Source organism: Saimiri boliviensis, chromosome 8 (assembly GCF_048565385.1).
Source record: "Saimiri boliviensis isolate mSaiBol1 chromosome 8, mSaiBol1.pri, whole genome shotgun sequence".
Taxonomy (NCBI): Eukaryota; Metazoa; Chordata; class Mammalia; order Primates; family Cebidae; genus Saimiri; species Saimiri boliviensis.
The window spans coordinates 98,338,503-98,358,752 of NC_133456.1; the positions used below are offsets into that span (position 1 = coordinate 98,338,503).

The 20,250-nt window shown below is 37.1% G+C and overlaps 1 protein-coding gene across 1 annotated transcript in view; it reads right to left on the reverse strand.

Moving 5' to 3' along the window:
* KIAA1217 (KIAA1217 ortholog) overlaps window positions 1-20,250 on the reverse strand; it is an 820,690-nt gene that overhangs the window by 518,255 nt on the left and 282,185 nt on the right. Inside the window, exon 2 of the mRNA XM_074404924.1 lies at window positions 15,672-15,820. The gene's annotated coding sequence lies outside the window, so the exon portion shown is untranslated. The remainder of the gene's footprint in view (window positions 1-15,671; window positions 15,821-20,250) is intronic.

The following is a 20,250-nucleotide window of genomic DNA, read 5'->3' on the forward strand; positions in this document are numbered from 1 at the left end:
AAAATATTTGAAAAGTCAATTCACCAAAGAAGATTTACAGATTACAAATACAAACATGAAAACATGCTCAATATTATTAGTTATGAAGGATATGCAAATGAAAACATTATTAGAATGGCTGAAATTAAAAATACCAAATTATGGTAAGAGTGTGGAGCAAATGAAATTCTCATACATTGCTGGTAGCAATGCAAAATGATACAACCACCATTTAAACAGGTTAGAAGTTTCTTATAAAATTTTGTATGTATTTATTTATGACCCATCAATTCTACTTCTAGGTTTTTACTCAAGAAAAATTAAAATTTATGTCCACATGCAGAATTACTCAAATACTCATCATTGGTATATTTATAAAGCCTCAAACCCTTCTGTTATCAAAGTGTGAGAATTACAGTTTCATCACGTTTGACTATACTTGGTATTAAAAGTTAACTTTGAGCTTGATCTTACATGAAAGAATTTTATGAAATTGCCAATTCTAATAATATATGAATTCATCTGAATTTTTCAGACAGATAAATAGTAAATAATGGCAGTTTTGTTTCTTTCTAATTTTTACGCTTCTTATTTTTGTCTTACTGTGATGGCTAGGCTCACTAGGAGAATGTTGAAAAGAAATGATGTTAGCAGTTGGGTCTTGCTCTTGACTATAAAGACAATTCCCTTAATATTTCACCATTGGCTCTAATATTTGCTGTAGGTTTTCTATAGATATCCTTTTTTTTTCAGATTAAGTATATATACTTGAGTTCCTGACTATTAAAAGCTTTGACCATGAGTAATTGCTGACTTTTAACATATAGCTTTGTTTTATATTTGAATCTTTTGGGATAGTTGTAATTTCCTATATGTCTTTCCATGGCTTGAGAGCTTTGATTTTTATCACTGAATAATATACCCTTTCAGGAAGGCACTGCAGTTAATTCGTTCACGTACTGAAGGACAGCTTGGCTTCTTCCAAATTTTGACAATCATGAAAAAAAAAAACAAAACCCTGCTATAAACATTTATGTGTGGGTGTTTGTGTAGACACAAGTTTTCAACTAATTTGGATAAACACCCAGGAATGGAATTAATGGATTTTATGGTAAGTCAATGTTTAACTTGGTAAGGAATTGCCAAACTGTCTTCAAAAGTGACTGGACTATTTTATGTCCTCTTCAGCAATGAATGAGAGTTCCTCTTACTACTCCACATCCTTATTAGCATTTGTTTTGTCAGATTTTTAAAAATTTATTATTTTAGGTATTCTAACTGGTGGGTAATAGTATGTTGTTTCAATATGTAATTTTGTAATGACATATAATATTGTGAATTATTTCACATGCATATTTCCCATCTGTATATCTTCTTCGGTTAGACGTCTGTTCAGATCTTTTGTTTTTAAATTGAGTTGTATGTTTTTTTAAACTGTTGAGTTTTAAGTGTGCTTTGTATATTTTGCATGTGTTTTGCAAATATTTCTTCCAGTGTGTGGTTCATTCTATTGACAGTGTCTTTCATAGAGCAGAAGTTTTAATATTAATAAAGTCCAATTTGTCAGTTTTTTTTCTTTCATAGTTCTTGCTTTTGTGTTGCATATTTGATAATTTTAATATCTTAAGATTAAATCTTAAGTGATTAAAATATTTTCTCCTATGTTAACTTTTAGAAATGTTATAGTTTTGGATTTTACATTTAGGTGTAGGATCTTTTCTGAGTTAATTTTTGTGAAAGGTGTCAGGACTGTGTCTAGATTCTTTTTTTTTTTTTTTTTTTTTTTTTTTTTATTGATGTTCAGCTATTGAAAAGGTTAATCTTTCCCCATTGAATTGTCTTGTTCCTTTGTCAAAGATCATTTGACTATATTTGTGTGGGTAAATTTCTGGACTGTTCATTCTGTTCCACTGTCTGCCTATTTTTTAATAAATATGTCACTGTCTTGATTAGTATAGCTTAATAGTAAGTCCTGAAGTTGGATAGTATCAGTTCTCTAGCTTTATTCTTCTCCTTCTGTATTGTGTTGACTTTTTGGGTTTTTGCCTTTCACATAAACTTTACATCAGTTTGTTAATATCCGCAAAATAATTTTCAGGGATTTTGATTGGGATTACATTGAATTTGTAGATCAAATTTGAAATAACTGATATTCTGACAACATGGAGTCTTCCTGTCCAATAACATGTACCTCTCTTCATTTATTTGTATCTTCTTTGATTTCTTTTCAAGTTTAGAGTTTTTCATATAAAGATCATATGTGTATTTAGTTAGAGTTATACCTAAGGTGTTGATTTTTTTTGGTGCTAATGTAAATGTTGTGTTTTTACTTACAAGTTTCAATTGTTGATTGCTGGTATACAGAAAAACATATGGCTTTTGTATATTAACCTCGTATTCTGTAATCTTGCTATATTTGCTTATTAGTTTTAATATTTTTGTTATTATTGGTTCTTTGGGATTTTCTATGTACATAGTTGATTCTTTTAAAAATCATTTCAACTTCTCTGTTGAGATTTTCTATCTCTTGTGCAATTACTAGTCATATGTTCTTTTAATTCTTTATACATTTTTCCCTTGAATTCTTTAAACATAGTTTCAGTAGTTGTGTTGTTATCTTTACTAAATTTAACATCCTGGCTGACTCTGTAAGTTAACTTCATTGACTACTATTTTTCCTGAGTATAGGTTGCAGGGTAGACTTTCCTGTTTCTCTGCATAATTTGTACCATTTTGTTGAAAACTAACATGATAGATCATAAAATATAGCATTCCTACTTTTTCCCCCCAAGGGTTTTTTTTTTTTCTTTTTCAAGAAACTTGCTAGGAATTCATCTATGGAGTCTGTCTCCTCTGCTTTATGTAGCTACTTATTGTTTGTTCAGTCCTTGTATTCTTGTATTTTTCAGCCTGGCTTCTTAGTGATCATTCTTGTTTCTTCTCAGTGGTCAACCAATGATTGGGCAGAGATTATACTCAAACACCTCAAGTGGTAAGACTTCTACTTTCTGTGTGTGTGTTTAGGTGTATTGGGGAATGTGTTCAAACTTTGAGCATTTTCACCTCTGCTTTGACTTAGACTGTTCTCAGGTCTATGTCTGGTCTTCCTGGAGGGCATCCATGTTTACCAACCAGCTGTGGCGGTGTGAAGCATGTCCAGCCCTTTCTTCCAGGATCTCCTTGTTAAGTTTCTTGCTTGACTTCTGCTCACCCAGATGAGACCACAACCTCAAGCTTAAGAGCAGCAGATTTTACTCACTTATTTCTTACCAAATCTGCTACTTCTACTGACAATGCTACTTAGTATGGTTTTTACCTTTCATTCCAAATCAAATCAGTCCCTTCTGACAGTTAAGCTGCTGATTTTCATAGCCAGCCTTCCTCTTGAAAAAGTACAGCATAAACCATGTTTCTGCTGATGGCTAGGTGATGGGGGTAACCCCAGGAAGGAAAGTCACAGACTCTAGTATTCTTACCCAAAGGTCTAGAAGTTTCTCATAAGTAAATGCTTCATAATTATTGTTTGCCTTTGGTTGATTTCCAGGACCCTGATATGGTTATTTTTCACAATTTTTACTGGTGTTTACATGATTCGGGGGGAAAGAATTTACTGACTTTCATGGCTACTTTAAAATCTTCTCTTTTACGTTCTTGTTATGCAGTTTTGCAGTAACATATCTTGATGTGGATTGATTTTTATTTTGTCTTGCTTCGAATTTTTGGGTCCTTGAATCTGAGAATTATTTTGTTTTCTTATTCCTGGAAAATTCTTAGCCATTATTGTACCTTTTCTTTTTTTCTTTTGAGAGTTAATTGCTTTACTTTTTAGGTCATCTTGATTAAGGTATAATCCATTCTCTTTTCAAATTTTATTATGCTCTGATTTTCTATGATTTCCTAGTCTAGGAGTTAACAAACTGTCATCCAAGGGCCAAATTTAGTGTGCTGCCATTGTAGAAATAAAGTCTTATTAGAATGTAGCCAGGCTCATTTATTTAAATTATTACCCATGGCTGCTTTTGCACTGCAATGGCGGAGTTGAGTATTTCCAAGGCTCTATGGCCCCTAAGCCTAAAACATTTACCATCTGATCTTTCACAGAAGTCTACCCTCCTCCCCTCCCCTAAACCTTCAATCTGAAATGTGTTCTATCTTCCCCACTATATTTTCCTTATTCTCAAACACTTCTTTCACAATTACCCCCACTTTGTCTTTTTAAATGGCATTTTGAATCATTAAAAACTTTCAGTTCATAAATCCTTTCTTCAGCTAAGTCTAATCCAATGATTAATGCAGTTTCTACTTTCCATTATTATTTCACCGTTTAATGTTATGTAACTCTGTGATACTTGCTGTATGTTTTTACCTCCTTGAACATACTAGAGATCAAACTTACATATTCTGGATCTGCTAACTCCTATGTCTGAAATTCTCTACTCTGTGGTTTCTCCTCTTTTGCTAATTGTTCTCACTTTTTTGTGTTTAGTGACTTTTTGTTTGGGAGCACATTTTCCTTAGAAACTTGATTTTTGGCTGGGTGCTGTGGCTCACGTCTATAATCCCAGCACTCCGGGAGGCCAAGGCAGGTGGATCGCCTGAGGTCAACAGTTCGAGATCAGCGTGACCAACATGGAAAAACCCCATCGCTACTAAAAATACAAAATTAGCTGGGCATGGCGGCGCATGCCTATAATCCCAGCTATTCTGTAGGCTGAGACGGGACAATCGCTTGAATACGGGAGGTAGAAGTTGTGTGAGCTGAGATCGCGCCATTGCACTTCAGCCTGGCCAACAAGAGCAAAACTCCATCTCAAAAAGGAAAAAAAAAAAAAAAAAAAAAAGCAACTTTATTTATTTATTTATTTATTTTTAATATGAAGCTTGGGTTTAAGCTGCATTCTTCCAGAAAGAATTTACATTTCTCCTGTAAAGCAGAAAGAACCTGGGATACTAACAACTTGAGGCCACTTTAAACTCAGATCTTACCGTTTTGGGGGACTACAAAGGTAACGTGGTAGGCTTGTGGTTGGACATTTTGAAGGAATACATTTTCTTTTTCCTGTTATTCCTAGAGTGAACAGTGAGGCAAGCACTTATCTCCATGAACTCTGTATGAGATGTGCATTTGTCCTTACATGAATCTTTCTTGCTTTTTAATGTGTGTTGTTCCATCTTGGTCTTTAGGCTTTTTTTCCCCTGGTGAGACCACTGGAACCTAGGTCTGGGTCACAAGCCAAAGATAAACTCCCCAGGGTAAGTGGCTGTGCTTCTGTGGAACAGTGCTTTCATATGATTTCTGCCCTTCACAGAAGTTCTACTTTGACAACAGTGCAGTTATACATATAAAATTAAATTTTTAAATTTTATCCAGCTTTTTAGATATGTTGTATTAGGAGGTGTTTCTCTTAAGGTTTAGTATACTGTATTGTTTAAATGGTAAATTCTAGTCTGAATTTAAGCTAATATGTTACTTTTCAGGTTTATGTGCATTTATCATTGATTCCTAATTGTGAATAAAAAGATTATATTTTAATTAAGGTTGACATCTGTGTGGAACTAGAGGAAATACATTGGGGAAAGATTTCTTTTTATAGTTCCCTTACACTGAAGTGGAAGGCTCTCTACTTCATGCATGAAAAATACAATTTCTGTCTGGGCACGGAGGCTCATGCCTGCAATCCCAGCACTTTGGGAGGCCGAGGCAGGAGGAATGCTTGAGGTCAGGAGTTCCAGACCAGCCTGGGCAACATAGCAAGACCCTGTCTCTACAAAAAATTTAACAGTCAGCCAGGTGTGGTGGCACACACTTGTAGTCCCAGCTACTTGAGAGGCTAAGGTGGGAGGATCACTTGAGCCCCAGAGTTCAAGGCCATAGTGATCTATGACTGTGCCACTGCACTCCAGCCTGGGTGATGGAGTGAGACCTCATCTCAAAACAAAAATCTAAAAAACTAAAACAAAACAAAACAAACAAACAAACAAACAAAAACTAACCAACCAAGCAAAATATTCGTGATCTCATTCAGTAAACATTTATTGTGATCTACTATGGGTCAGCTTATAATGCTACCTGCAAAAGAAGATTCAAGCAAATGAAGTCATAGTTTTATATTGTATTAATCATAATATTTAGCATCTCCTGAGAGCTAACTGCATGTTTTGTTATAATGCTTGCCAGTTTTAGTGCTTTATATATTTTATCATGTTCAGTCATTAAAGTAAATGTATGAGATAGGTACTTTAGTTACTGTGCTTATTTTTACATAAGGAAGCTGAGGTAGAAAGAGGTTAAATAACTAGGTAAGGTAAATAGCAAGTAAGTAATGAACCTAAGATCCAAACCCTTGCGGTCTGACTCTAGAGCACACGTCCTTTATTACTAGTTACAATATTATGCTATACGACAATATACCACTCTATACAATATTACTAAACATAAGAAGATTAGCTTGGATTCTTTAAACATAATTTTAATAGTTGTGTTGACATCTTTGCTAAGTCTAACATCCTGGCTGACTCTGTAAGTTAGTTTCATTGAACATCATTTTTTTCTGAATATAGGCTGCAGGGTAATTTTCCAGTTAATTCATATACTTTGTACCGAAGGTGTTTGAGTATAATCTCTGCCCATTCGTTGGTTGACCACTGGGCTGAGAAGACACAGGGAGGACCCCTAGGAAGCCAGGCTGAAAATATAAATGCAAGAATACAAGAACTGAGCAAAGAAATAAGTAGCTACACAAAGCAGAGGAGAACTGCATCCTTTAAACAGGAAGATAACAGGCACAACATACGGAAAGAAAGAATACAAAGACATGTTTGATAAATGTTGCTATAACAGCCTAGAGGAGAACATAACCAGAAGGCCTGGTTAGATCACCAGGGAAACTTCAGAGAAGACCTTGGAACGTCAGCTGCGCTTAACACCTACCTCAACTATGCCTGCTGAGATACACATAAATTAAGATGTCAAATGGAATCTTATTTTCCTCTACCAGTAAATTGTTTAGCTCATTAAATGGCATACCAAGAAATAAACTGGACATACTGGGAAGTTTAAACCTTTATTTTTATTTTTTTGAAGAATCAAGAAAGCATATCTTGTTTTTTGCCCCCATGCAAAGAGGAAAAGAACACTTCCTAGAACACTTTGAAGTTACTTTATGGCCTTAGGACTAGATTCTGGTCTAAAAAACGGGAGCGCACCTTGTGTTTCTATTTCTTTTCTCTTCTTTCTTTCTTTCTTTTTTTTTTTTTTTAGGTCAGAGTTTCATTCTGCAGCCCAAGCTGGAGTACACTGGCATGATCTCGGCTCACTGTAACCTCTGCCTCCTGGGTTCAAACAATTCTCCTGGCTCAGCCTCCTGAGTAGCTGGGACTACAGGCACCTGTCACCATGCCTGGCTAAGTTTGTATTTATAGTAGAGACAGGGTTTTACCATGTTGGCCAGGCTGGTCTCGAACTCCTGACCTCAGGTAATCCACCTGCCTTAGCCTCCCAAATTGCTAGGATTATGGGCATGAGCCACAGTGTCTGGCCTTACGTTGTATTTCTAGACCCGGCCATAAACCTCCCTAATAATCATATAAAATCTTTCTCTTCTAGACTGTGGAGGCTGAAACATGGAAGAAACGATTTAAGAGAAACCCCAAGAAGAGCCACCTCTTTCCTATGGAAGGATCACATCAGCAATAAACCTTTATTGTTTTAAGCTACTGATATTTTGAGGTTCCTTGTTAAAAAATTAGTTTTCATTATCAGTGAATAAAACAGATACACATGTAGACTAAGCAATCTCATTGTACAGCCCTTTATAGGAAGCGATTTGGAGGAACCAGGAAAGCATTATTGTAGTCCTCAATATTTCATTTCTTTTTACCATTTACTTTGTTGGTTCTATCAGTTTCCAAGAGTGGCATGATTGTATCAGTGACAGCCAACAGAAAATGATACTTTGTTTAGGTCAATTTTGATAACTACATGCTACTTTAGGGCCAACATTTATTGTACCAAGAATATTACTATAATATTTTTGATCAAAGATATTGTATTAATTTTTCTATGTGCTTTATTCTGTTTAATTCTCCAAACAATATGAAAGGGTATGACTATTACCCTTTAACAGCAATTCAATGTGGTTTTAATGCTGCTTAGAAAAGCTCTCAGTTCTCAAAATGATTTTCAAACTCCTAGAAAAATATAGTACATTTTTCATGTGTGAAGATATAACTTGGCCAAATTTCAAAAACACTAATTTTTTCCAAAGTTTTAAGAATCTTTCCTAAGATACTAAAAAAATTGTTTTCCATCAGACTTGAAATTTCTAGCTGAAGCTCATGAGTTAGATGCTGTATTGATCTAATATATCATTAAGTGGCAAAATGGTACAATTTATCATGTCCACATGGCATTATGGGAAATTCTCTCTACTGCTCTGGGTCCTTATATGCACTTTCTCATTTTTTCACATAACAGACTAATGATAGAGGAGCTCTCATTTCAGTCTTTTGTTTCCAACAAGCAAATGCATGTAAACAAGCAATTATTTTTGAAGTAGTGTAATTTCTCCTACACTGTTTAAAGCAGTGATTTGTTTATTTCAAATTGTAAACTCTCTTTTCTGCCTATAAAACAAATTACCTTATGCATGAATATGAGAACACATAGTTTCTCCATGGTAGCTAGCAAAAACATCTTTCCTGCCACAGCATATTAAATAGATTAGTAAAGTCCATTAACTTTAAGTGCATGTAAGTACTCTTTATTTAAGAAACACATTGCTACAGATACTATTTATCCAAAATCAAAATGGCCTTTTCTGGGTAGCTAGGAGACGAAAAGTCATAACCTTATATGAAACAGGAAAAACAAATAAACAGACTCAATTTACATTAAAATGATGTCATTAAGCTCTGCAGAATGTGTTGGTATCTCACCTACTGCCTGTTAAGAAAGTATAACAAATGGCATTGTATACATGTTAATTTTGCTGTTCCATACTTTGGTGGAAGGAGTAATGTTGAATATTCTCAGAGAGTGACATATCCCATAGTTAAGAGCATCGTCTAAGGTGCTGACTCTCAGCATCGCTGTGAGCACACACATCTTTCCCTCTACTTTTGGTTTTCTCTCCTCAGCTTCTTCCATACCCTTACTTTCCTCCTCATATGGCGGCACTTCCTGTAGCCCATGGCCAAGTTTCCCTTCTCTCACCACACTCCGGAACTGGCTTCCCATTCTTTGACTCAGGTGTAAGATTTATTTGGATTCTTATCCAGTCTATGTAACTCCTAGATTACCTGAAACCTAGTCCCGAACAGAGCAGGACATTTCAGAGTCACATTAAAGATAAGTGGAGTCTGTGCCCACACACAACAGAGCCACTCAAGTAACAAGATGGCATAGAGCTTTCAATCAAATGCAGTCGATTCTGTTATTCACACTAATTATGATCTATAACATTGACGTGGACACTGAGTTAGCAAATACTGAATCATGGCTCCTAGAGGAAATATAGGACTTGGTTCCTATAAGCCTTTGTTTTTTGTACACTGATTAATGCATAACCTTGTTTTATGTGTGTTTCTGCTTAGAGGCACCTTATCAATATATAATTAATATATACTGATGTATATTGAAATAACATACATATTCAATATATATATTTTGATTTATTAACATTGAATCATGGCCAAAGCACTATAACTCATGCCCAAACAAAGCTTATCTAACAAGTATATTTTTTTCTCTGTAAGGCACATCTCAGCCTTCTTGTGCTTAGATACTCTGGACAATACTTCAGTACATTGCTTGTGGGGTCATCTTTAAACAGTGAAATCACCACTGAACATGCAAAAGGCATAAAAAATGCAAAAAATATGGCACTAAATAGATCGTGAAAGGGACCCTTGTTTACAATGTACTTTCAATGAGCCAAGTTTACTGTCACTCTGTGCTTGTCAGCAAAAGCACCATGAGTACTGATTTGAAGATTAAAAATACATTTTAGTGAGCATTAGAATTTGCAGATACAGAATCCACATGTAATGAGGGTCAACTGTATTTAAATCATAAAATCATTATGAATTAGACTGTTATTTATGATTCCCCCAAAATAGTTCTATTTTTAAAAAGGTGTATTTTCTGCCAACAGAGGCATGAAATCAGTAATAGCTTAATCCAACCAAAGTTTAAATTTTTGTTAAAGCTGCATTTAAACAAACAAACAAACAAAAAAATCTTGGCTTCTCTTGTCTCTACAGGGTACTTCTAAGTTACAGTTCACTATCATAGGCATTATATTTCAGCTTCCTCTGAAAGTTCTGCCTTCATAAAAGTCCCCAGACTCCAGGATTCCAACAACTAACACAAACTTCAGTATTGTGTTTAGGGGAAATCCCTATTCAAAGGCACAAGGGAGAACTGACCCACTAGCCTTGAAGGAAGAGACTACTATTTTATAATCAGACACCCTGCTTTTCTGTGACTGGGGAATGCCTTTCCTAATGTCTTTCTTTATCCTGCTTAGAAGTTCTATGCAAAATGACACTCACTGAGCTTCTGCTTCTTGGCTCAGTTTTAGCAGGATCAAGGAAGGCCCAGGCTGTGGCTAGTGAGGATGGGCTTAGAGGTCTTGGAGAATTGCAAGAATGACCTGGGCTTCAAATTGTGAGGTGGGACATGAAGCCAAGATCCTAGGTTTACCTGGCTTGGTATTTTAGGATTTATATTGTGACCTGTTTCAATGGGAGTTTAAAATCACCATTTTGGAGGCCTTTGTGATGCTGAATCCTGAAATATTCTCAGAAAGTCAACATAATCTTTTTCATAAAGGCTCACAGCAGAGCTGCAACCAGCACCACCTGTCTACAGATATACCTTAGGTCTGCTTTAGATCGTAAAATGGAAATAAGCTTTCAAAGTGTTTTTCAAGTTGCCTTTGGGTTCTGTTAAATGTAGAAAGGTTTCTTTCTTTCCTTTTTTTTTTTTTTCTTGGTCAAATGAAATGTCACTGTCATTTCCTTCTGAATGTGAAATCATGCCATTGGATATTTGGAGAAGGAAAACCCACATGAAACATCTACCCAGATGTTATGGGAGAAATGCCGGTTTAGAAAAGCCTTTGTTCTATGGTGGAAGCTGCCACGGTTGTTCCATCACATCAATTTTTACTTATACCATTTAATAAATAAAAACACGCTGTCAACCCACGAGAACAACCCTATACCAATTACTGAAGAACAGAACTGCTTCAGTGAGAGGTGAAGAAGGGCAAAGCATCGTGTAATGCGTTTTAAATTTCTTAAGTCAAGGTGTTCAGTTGAGAGTTCCATTTCCCCTGTAATTGATTTCTTTTGTTTCAAGAGAAACTCACAACTTGTTTGAATCTGGTTTTTGTGATGTTAACATGGAGGCAGGAGTACTTGCCAGTAATCTGCCTCTTTAGGGTGTTGGGAGGCTGTTTCTCTGCTTTGTTAAGGACAATTTTATTTATTTAATTTTAAGGCAAGATCTCTTTCTGTCACCCAGGCTGGAATGCAGTGGCACGATCATAGCTCACGGTAGCCTTGGACTTCTGGGCTCAAGTTATCCTTCTACCTCAACCTCCTGAGTAGCTGGGACTCCAGGCATGTATCACAACACCTAGTGAATTTTCAAAAAATTTTTTTATAAAGATGGGGTCTTGCTATGTTGTTCAGGCAGGCCTCAAACTCCTGGACTGAAGTGATCCTCCTGCCTCAGCCTCCTATAGGCATGAGCCGCTGTGCCAGGCTGAAGACAATTTCTTAGATGGAAATACCTATCTGATGTTCTGGAGATCCCATAGGTAATGCTGCACATGAAATACTACACTCACGGGCTCTGGTATTCTTCTCTACCTGGCTCACTAGCTGTGTGACCTTAGCCAAGTGCCTTAGTCTGCTAAAGGTCATGTCTCAACTGCAGACTGAAATCATACTAGATTGTTGCAAGGTCTTAGGGAGAGATTGGACTTATGGATGCTGGGTATACTGTCTTCCAAAAGTAGTTGCTGTAGATGTATTATTTCTGCATCCTAATCTCATCTTTTGGTCATTCTGCCCTTCCTTTGCTTTCCTTCCATGACTAGCTGGTGCCCCCATCCCAGAAAGTGGGTATTTGGGGTGACAGATGCCTCGCATTCTGTCCAGGGCTAGAAAAGCCTTCAGGCCCTGGAGAGGAAAAGAAGTTAGCAGAATGCAAGTGTCTTTATTCTAACTCCACTGGTTTTAAAGTTTCCTTTTTTTTTTTTTTTTTTTTTTTTTTTTACTTCCAGCAAATGTGTTTTCTTCCTCTCATGGAACCGAGAACATATGTGGTCCCTGGCAGATGATTTTTGCAACTCTTAAAGTCAGGATTGGAGAAGGCTGACTCACAATTTCTTACACTGCACGTGTGAAACCTTTCAAGAAAACTTGAAGGGGGGAAAGATCTACAGTATTTTGGATGATGTTTTCAATTGCTATGAAATTGGTAAAAAAAAAAAAAAAAAAAAAAAGAATTGATCAGTTATTTGCTTCTGTTTCTGACTTTTAAAAACCTTTTTATTTTAAAACAGCAGGAAGAGATGGGTTGAAAAAAAGGTAGTATCACTGAGAACAAAGAGAAGGTGACATTTGTAGAGCATTGTAGTTTTCTGGTCATCTTAGTCATTTGATCTTGTGGCATCTCTGTGATGCAGGCTTTGTCTATGACAAGAACACAGTGCTGAGGCATACAGAGCCACTGAGACTACTGACTGTAATCATTGCCTTTTTTTTTTTTTTTTTGCATTTTACCCTGTCATTTTTTTTAAAGGTTCATACAGTTCAGGTTTTATTAAACTTAAAGTCACCTAAAGAATGAGAAACTAGAACATAATTCCTGTTAAATAATACATTTGAGAAAATGTTTCTTTAGCTATCACTGTAACTGATCAAGCATGCAGCATTCTTTTATAAGATATCCAGTCCCTAACTTCCAAAATGCCAGATCAAAGGTCTTAGCTATGCAATATGTTTTATGAGTATCAGTGATTAAGTCTGCCTGCCTATGGCCAACCACAAGGACAGAGACCCCATACAGATACACAGTCAGCTCAGACAAAGTAAGTCTTAATCACAGAGTAAGTCTTTGAGAGCAAAACTCCCAAGCTCAGAAAACAAAAGAGTTCTAACACCTCTTGCAAGAGAGACTAGAAAAAGTGTCAGGAGCCAGAAATATTAACTACAGGCTAAGTGGTAGTCATTTCCACTTCCTTCCAGAGCTCGGTTCAAATCCTGGCCTTACCACTTAGTGACTTTGTGATCTTGAGCTAAGCACTTCAACTTGGCAGGGTCCTGTTTCCCTGTGTATAAGTGGAGATACCAACACATCATCCCCGTGCACGGCTGTGAGATGAAAAGATATCACACACACTGCACAGCATGTGGCATGCAGCAGACATCGAATAAATAGTAACTATTGTTGGTAGCATTGTGATTATCCGCAATCCTGGGTTTGCAATATCGTCATCGCTAAAATTTGAAACACATTTGTTCTTCATATTCTAGCAAACTAATTTCAAGTCTGGTTTTCAGATACATTATCTAGTTTGGGCTTAAAAAAAAAAAAATCCCTGTAGATGTTCTGCTCTGCTTATCAAAGGTTCTCTTAATGCTCATCCAAGGGTAAGTAAATTACACAGGATTCTGTTCTGCCTGCTACTGTTCTCGAACTGCATTCCATGTGGTAGTGGGTCAACTCCTTTATTTCCTATTTCCTCCTACCACATTCTCTACCAAAAAAGGTGCCAGTTAAGTTTTAGCCCTCCTTTAAAAGTGAATTTCCATCTTCATTTTATTCTTTAAAATGACTTAAAGTGGTTGCAAGTTCTTTTAGTGCCCTCCAATTCCAATTCAGGCAACAAAAAAGTCACAGGAGAGAATGATTAGTGCTTTTGCCAGGGTCTCCTCCCACGGATGACTTTGTAATGAACTATGCATCCATAAAAGGTTGACTCTTTGATCTCTTGCTGCTTGTACAACGCTAAAGCACAAGGCATTCCAGGGCAAACCACACAAAGAGAGAGGAACACAGGTTATTTATGGTAGTCCACTGACCCTAAGTTTAGCCTAGCTCTTTAAAGATTCAAATACACACATCATATTGACTGCCAGCTCTGCTCCCTCATGTTACAGCAGCGTCTAATGGGACGGTAGCGTAGGAATGTCTGATCCCTGGCTTCTCCCTGGGGTGAGAAAGGTAGCTGGTTTGGCAGAGACAGTCACAGCAGTATTTATAGAGACAGCAGAAAATAGAATCCATATGCTTACAAAGGAAAGTCAGAGTAAATCACCGGGAGCTAAGGCGACTCCTGAACTCTCTTTCTAAGGCCTGTTTGGCTTCTGGTACAGACTAAACAGGACCTACCTACCAGATTTCTAGCTGCACAGAATCCAGCACCCACACGCCCTCCTTCATCTGATGGTGTTCCACTAACAGTGTCACTTTACAGAAGGAGGGGAAACAGCCTCTTTGGTTGCTTGAATTCAGAAGCTATTTTGCAAGCTTTCTACCATCACTCACGGAACTTTTGCCATCACTCAGTGAACTTCCTGTGTCACAGCTGGAGCAAACATCCTGACATTCAGGAAGCTAAGTTCAATGCTTCCTGACAATGGTTCTCTGACCATGGCTAAGGCCCTCCATCCCTCTGTGATGGGGCTGAGAGCTGATTTATACAGCTCACTAAACCAAAAACCAAGTTGAATTAAGATGGTATTGAGACAAGATCGATGATCTATCTATCTATCTATCTATCTATCTATCTATCTATCTATCTATCTATCTGTCTGTCTGTCTGTCTGTCTGTCTGTCTGTCTGTCTATCTATCTATCTATCTATCTATCTATCTATCTATCTATCTATCTAATTCCCTACCTTCCTTTGGATCCAATATCAAAATTTTACATCTTGCAGTCAGAATGTTGAGGTCTGTATGAATACTTTTGTAATGGGAGAAAATGCAAAATGTTAATAGCTTTTGTTAGCATAAAATATTGAACTAGTGGATTTATGAGCAGGATTTAGGCTGAATGAATATGATAAAGTTGGGGATTGAGTCCTCTTACCATTCCAGACACTTAAGGCTGTTTAGGCTGATTTGGGCAAAGCAAAGGGAGTTCAATGAAACTGGAAAATTAATTTTACTCATTTTATGGGATCCTGACTTTGATCAGAATGATATAATTGGGCAGGCCCAAAAGGGACTCTTATTTCCGATTCATTCTATTCCCTACACAGAAGCAGACAAAGTCATCAGGTATCTACACAGTTCCCTATATCCTTTGCCAAAAAGTTCATGTTCTCTGAGCATTTTCATATTCTTTAGTCGTTATCATGGCTTTGAGCCAGAGTCTGAACACAAAGACAGGAATATAAATGGATCTAATGCATGGTCTGAAAAATAACACATAAGCTGCTAACCCTGTCTGCAAGACCAAAGGAAAAATGGCTAAAAAATAAAGGAGCTGCATATCAGAATGAATACCTGTGGGAAGATTGCAGGGTTCAATTTGGACATTTTGTCCCACTGGGCTCAGAGACAGAATGAACAGAAGCCAAGTTTTATAGATAGGACTTTACCTAATAATTCATTTACTGCCAACATGATGATGCTCATTTTATGATTTAATAAAAAGATAAACCTTACCTAAAAAGAAAGTAAGGAGGAGGAGGAGGACTCCACAGAGAAGTAATGCAGTCTTTCAGCGGTGAGTCCCAGGGGCTCTGGCTGTGGTTCCACTCTGTCTCCAGGACACAGTGCAATCGGTCATAAATTTAGGACCCCAGAATCTCCATCTGTAAAATTCAAGTCATATGGAATTGTTCTCACTGTAACTGCTAACAGAGTAATTAAAAACGCATGTAGATTAAAAAAAATGCAGGAAAAACAAAAAATGATATACAGCCTGGCTCAGGATGCTTTGTAATTACACACAGGGCTTTACAGTTATCCACAGTTTGAGTTCAAGTTAACTTCAGTTTTCCAGTATTTTCCCCAAAGCATATAATCGGACACTATGAAGGAAAGTAAACATATTTGACTAAGTCAACCATGAAAATAAGAGTTGGCTTAGGTAGTCAGAGGCGGAAGGAAATGAAGAGAGGCCAGTTGAGAATGAGAGAGGCTGAATGAAAAGCTGGAGCATTGCAAATTCGCCTCTCGGACCCCTTTGTTAGGGAGTGACATGCAGCTGCCATGGCTGTGTCGCTCCGAGAGCCTGATACACAGAGATGCCTGGTTCTCTCAGCCACGCCAAACAAGACACGGGCAGGGTCACGGGAGTAAGGACAGGTAGGAGAGGCTGGGCCACTGGTGAACATGAATTGCCCAACATAAAGATTTCTGTCTAAATAGAATTTCTGAAGCCTGAAGATTTCAAAACAGTGGATGAGGCTGAGAAGCACCTCTTCTGTGGAGCAAGGTTTTGGGATTTGGGGACCCAGGAAAATGGACTAGACACTGTAACCCTCCCCTGCACTTGGTAGATTTCTATGCTTTGAGAAACTGAGGTGATTTAGTTGATGCTAGAAAACTGGGTGCTCACAGAATAAGGCAACTGGTTACAAGAGTATTTTTCCCAATAGAAATTTGTTTCTATAAACTCCTCTTAGGATCCTGAGAAACATATTTTAAGAAGGAAAATGATGGATTAAAGTATGGAAAAAGGTCATCGAACACACTTATGTCACAAACACTTTATTGAGTTTTGACCATCATTTAGTAGCCAGGCTATTAAAATGTGAACTATGACCCCATTAAAACATATTGTAAACATACTGTTGGGGTTTTGCCCTGAAATGCCCATGCTATTAAACTTTTTAAATATTGGCTATGTCCATACAATTTAAATTATTTGTTGTGCTGAGTTCAATTAGTTAAGAACTAATTAACTTAAAGTTTCTTTTTCAAGCTCTTTTGGGCATTAAAGTGATCCACTGGAATGGTATAACCCAGGAGAGATGAGCAGCCTAGATGTCAGGTGAGGTCTGGGTTTCTAGGAAAGCTGTTTGATCTCTGGGCTGTTTCTTTACCAACAATACAAAGCTGTAAGTTCTTGATGAGTAGAGAATAGTGTCCCAGCTCTGCTAATCTATATTAGAGGTTCTAGTGTTGATTCTGTGACCACTTTATCATAAAACTCTGTACAAATTCTTACCTACTCTGAGTTCTTCTTCTGTTTAATACTTAGGACAATATTTTCTTCACTCACCACACTAAGTTCCACTGGCCACTGATTGACATCAAAACTGTGAAGTATTGAAAACTGAAAATCACTATAATGTGCCAACTACCTGGCACTTTAACAAGGCACCAAACTAAGTCTATTGCTGTCACTTCTAATAACAACAAATCTCTAGAAAGGTAGAAGTGATCTCACACATTACTATGAAGGAAAGCGACTTTCTAGATCTAAAATAATATTCCTGGTGAGTAGTGGACTCAGGATTTGAACCCAGGTCAGTCTGACTTCAAAGTCTGGGATCCTTTCACTTACATAAACCAGTGACCAGGTCAAGGAGTGATTATTTTACCCAATAACATAAACATAGCTGTTTGATTGCTTCAAATTATTATTGAAATAATGGTAATAATAATCAATTGCCTGAATGTCTCTGGAGTGAAGTTCTCTAGAGTCAAATCTGGTGAATTTGAATTAACTAGGGAGGTAACTGAAAAATATATATGAATAATAAAGACAGTAACTAGCTTACACTGAGTGCCAAGCATTATTCCCTACACATTATCTCATGCCATCCTCAGGACAGCCCTACCATCTGGGCACTGTTAGCCTGATCTTGAAGATGAACAAGTTGATGCTCTTAAAGGTTAGATACATTGTCCAAAATCACATTGTAAGTGACAGAGTCTGATTCCCAAATCCCAGTCAGCCTAACTCCATAGCCCATTCTCTCCATGGCTACTCTCTTTCTGTGCATGTAATAGTTTTCAGTTCTATGTGAATAAGTTTACTATTTGGGACAAAAAGTTCTAAGCTGATCCCACTACCCCTCTCTGTTCATTGAGTCCCGTTGTGCAATCTTCCCACTTTCGTCCTCCAGGACACCAAACAAGGCTTCTGGTCACTCCTGATTCCATAGCTCACAGCCCTTCCTTCCCACTGGATTGGCCCAGTTCTATCCCTGTTCCAAACATTTGTATTCATCTTTTAGGCTCTTCTCCCAAATCTTTGCCTCAATGACTATAGTTTTGCTCTCTTCTTTCCCCTTTCTGAACATGAGAGAGAAGAAGAAAAGAGTACTCTAAGAAAGTTATATATAAGAAGACAGACAATTTGTGCATGCACAGTGTGGGTACTGCAACAGGACATGAAAATACATCTTGAATTATTTGCTGGTCACTGGATCTTGTTGAAAAGAAATTAGCAATAATAATCCATTGCTTGGATCTCTCTGTAGTAAGCAAAATTCTCTAAAATCTAATCTGGAGAATTCAGACTTATTGGGGGACGTGATTGAAAGTGTATTAGAATATAGTTCCAAATATAGTTTTGATATTCTTACAAAAATAGAGTAATTCCAGTTTTACTACGAAAAATGGCCAAGTAGAAGTTCTTAATGAATTTTGTTATAATGAATGAATCGGAACACTTGTGATCAGTCTGCGGTTGTTAAACAAAAAGATTAGTATATCAAGACACTAATATACACTAATATTATATAATAATATGATAAAGCCAATTTCAGGTTATTGGCTTAACTTGAAATTCTTGTCTTTGAACAAAATTAAAAGGCCTTGGCCGGGTGCAGTGGCTCATGCCTGTAATCTCAGCACTTTGGGAGGCCGAGGCGGGTGCATCATGAGATGAGGAGTTCGAGACCAGCTTGGCCAACATAGTGAAACTCTGTCTCTACTAAAATACAAGAATTAGCCAGGCATGGTGGGGCATGCCTGTAATGCCAGCTACTCAGGAGGCTGAGGCAGGAGAATTGGTTGAAGTCAGGAGGTGGAGTTGCAGTGAGCTGAGATTGCACCACTGCACTCCAGCCTGGGCAACAGATTGAGACTCCATCTCAAAAGAAAAAATAAATATATAAATAATAAAATAATTAAAAGGCCTCTGAAATATTTTGGATATTGCTACCCAGTTTGCAAGATGTTGGATGAGAAAGTTTATTTAGTAAATATAAATTTCGTATCAGTTGAACTCCAAATTCTTTAAAAATTAAAATACTTTGGATATAACAGGAATAGGAATAGGACAGCGAGTCTGAATGAACAAAATTTTCCTGTTTAACTACTGCAAATTACTCCAGTAACAGAATTATTGAAAACATTCTGATTCAAAATGACACGTTAAATCATCAGCGTTATCCTGTGACAGCACAGTATTTGTGAGAAAAGCAATTGTGAAACTCGCCTCTTTTTGCAACGGACTTTCTCTCACTGGTCCCCTGGCAAATGGTCAGATTCTCTCATTTGAGAAATTCAACCTGGTGCCATACAATAGGTAGAAATGCCAGAAAGTAAGGTGCAATTTCAGCAAATGTGAAATGGTTGACGATATTCAGAGTTCAAGAAAGACTATTTGAAGGACATGATTAGACAATTCTCAAAAGAAGATATACAAATGGCCAAAAAACGCTTTAAAAAATGCTCAACATCACTAATTATCAGGGAAATGCAAACTAAAACCACAATGAAATACCACCTTACTCCTGCAAGAATGGCTATAATTAAGAAATAAAAAAATAACAGAAGTTGGTGTGGATGTGGTAAAAGGGAACATTTTTACAGTGCTGGTGGCAATGAAAACTAGTACAACCACTATGGAAAACGGGGTGCAGATTCCCTAAAGTACTAAAAGTAGATCTACCATTCAATCCAGCAATCCTACTACTAGGTATCTACCCGAAAGGAAAAAGGACACTTGCGCATGCATGTTTACAGCAGCACAATTCACAATTGCAAAGATGTGGAACCAACCGAAGTGCCCATCTACTAGTGAGTGGATTAAGAAAATGTGGTCTATATACACCATGGAATACTATTCAGCCATAAACAAGAACAAAATAATGGCATTTGCAGCAACTTGGATGGAGTTGAAGACCATTATTCCAAGTGAAGTAACTCAGGAATGAAAAACCAAATAGCATATGCTCTCACTTATAACTTGGAAGCTAAGCTAGGAGGATGCAAAGGCATAAGAATGATATAATGAACTTTGGGAACTCAGGTGAAAGGGTGAGGGGGCTGAGTGATAAAA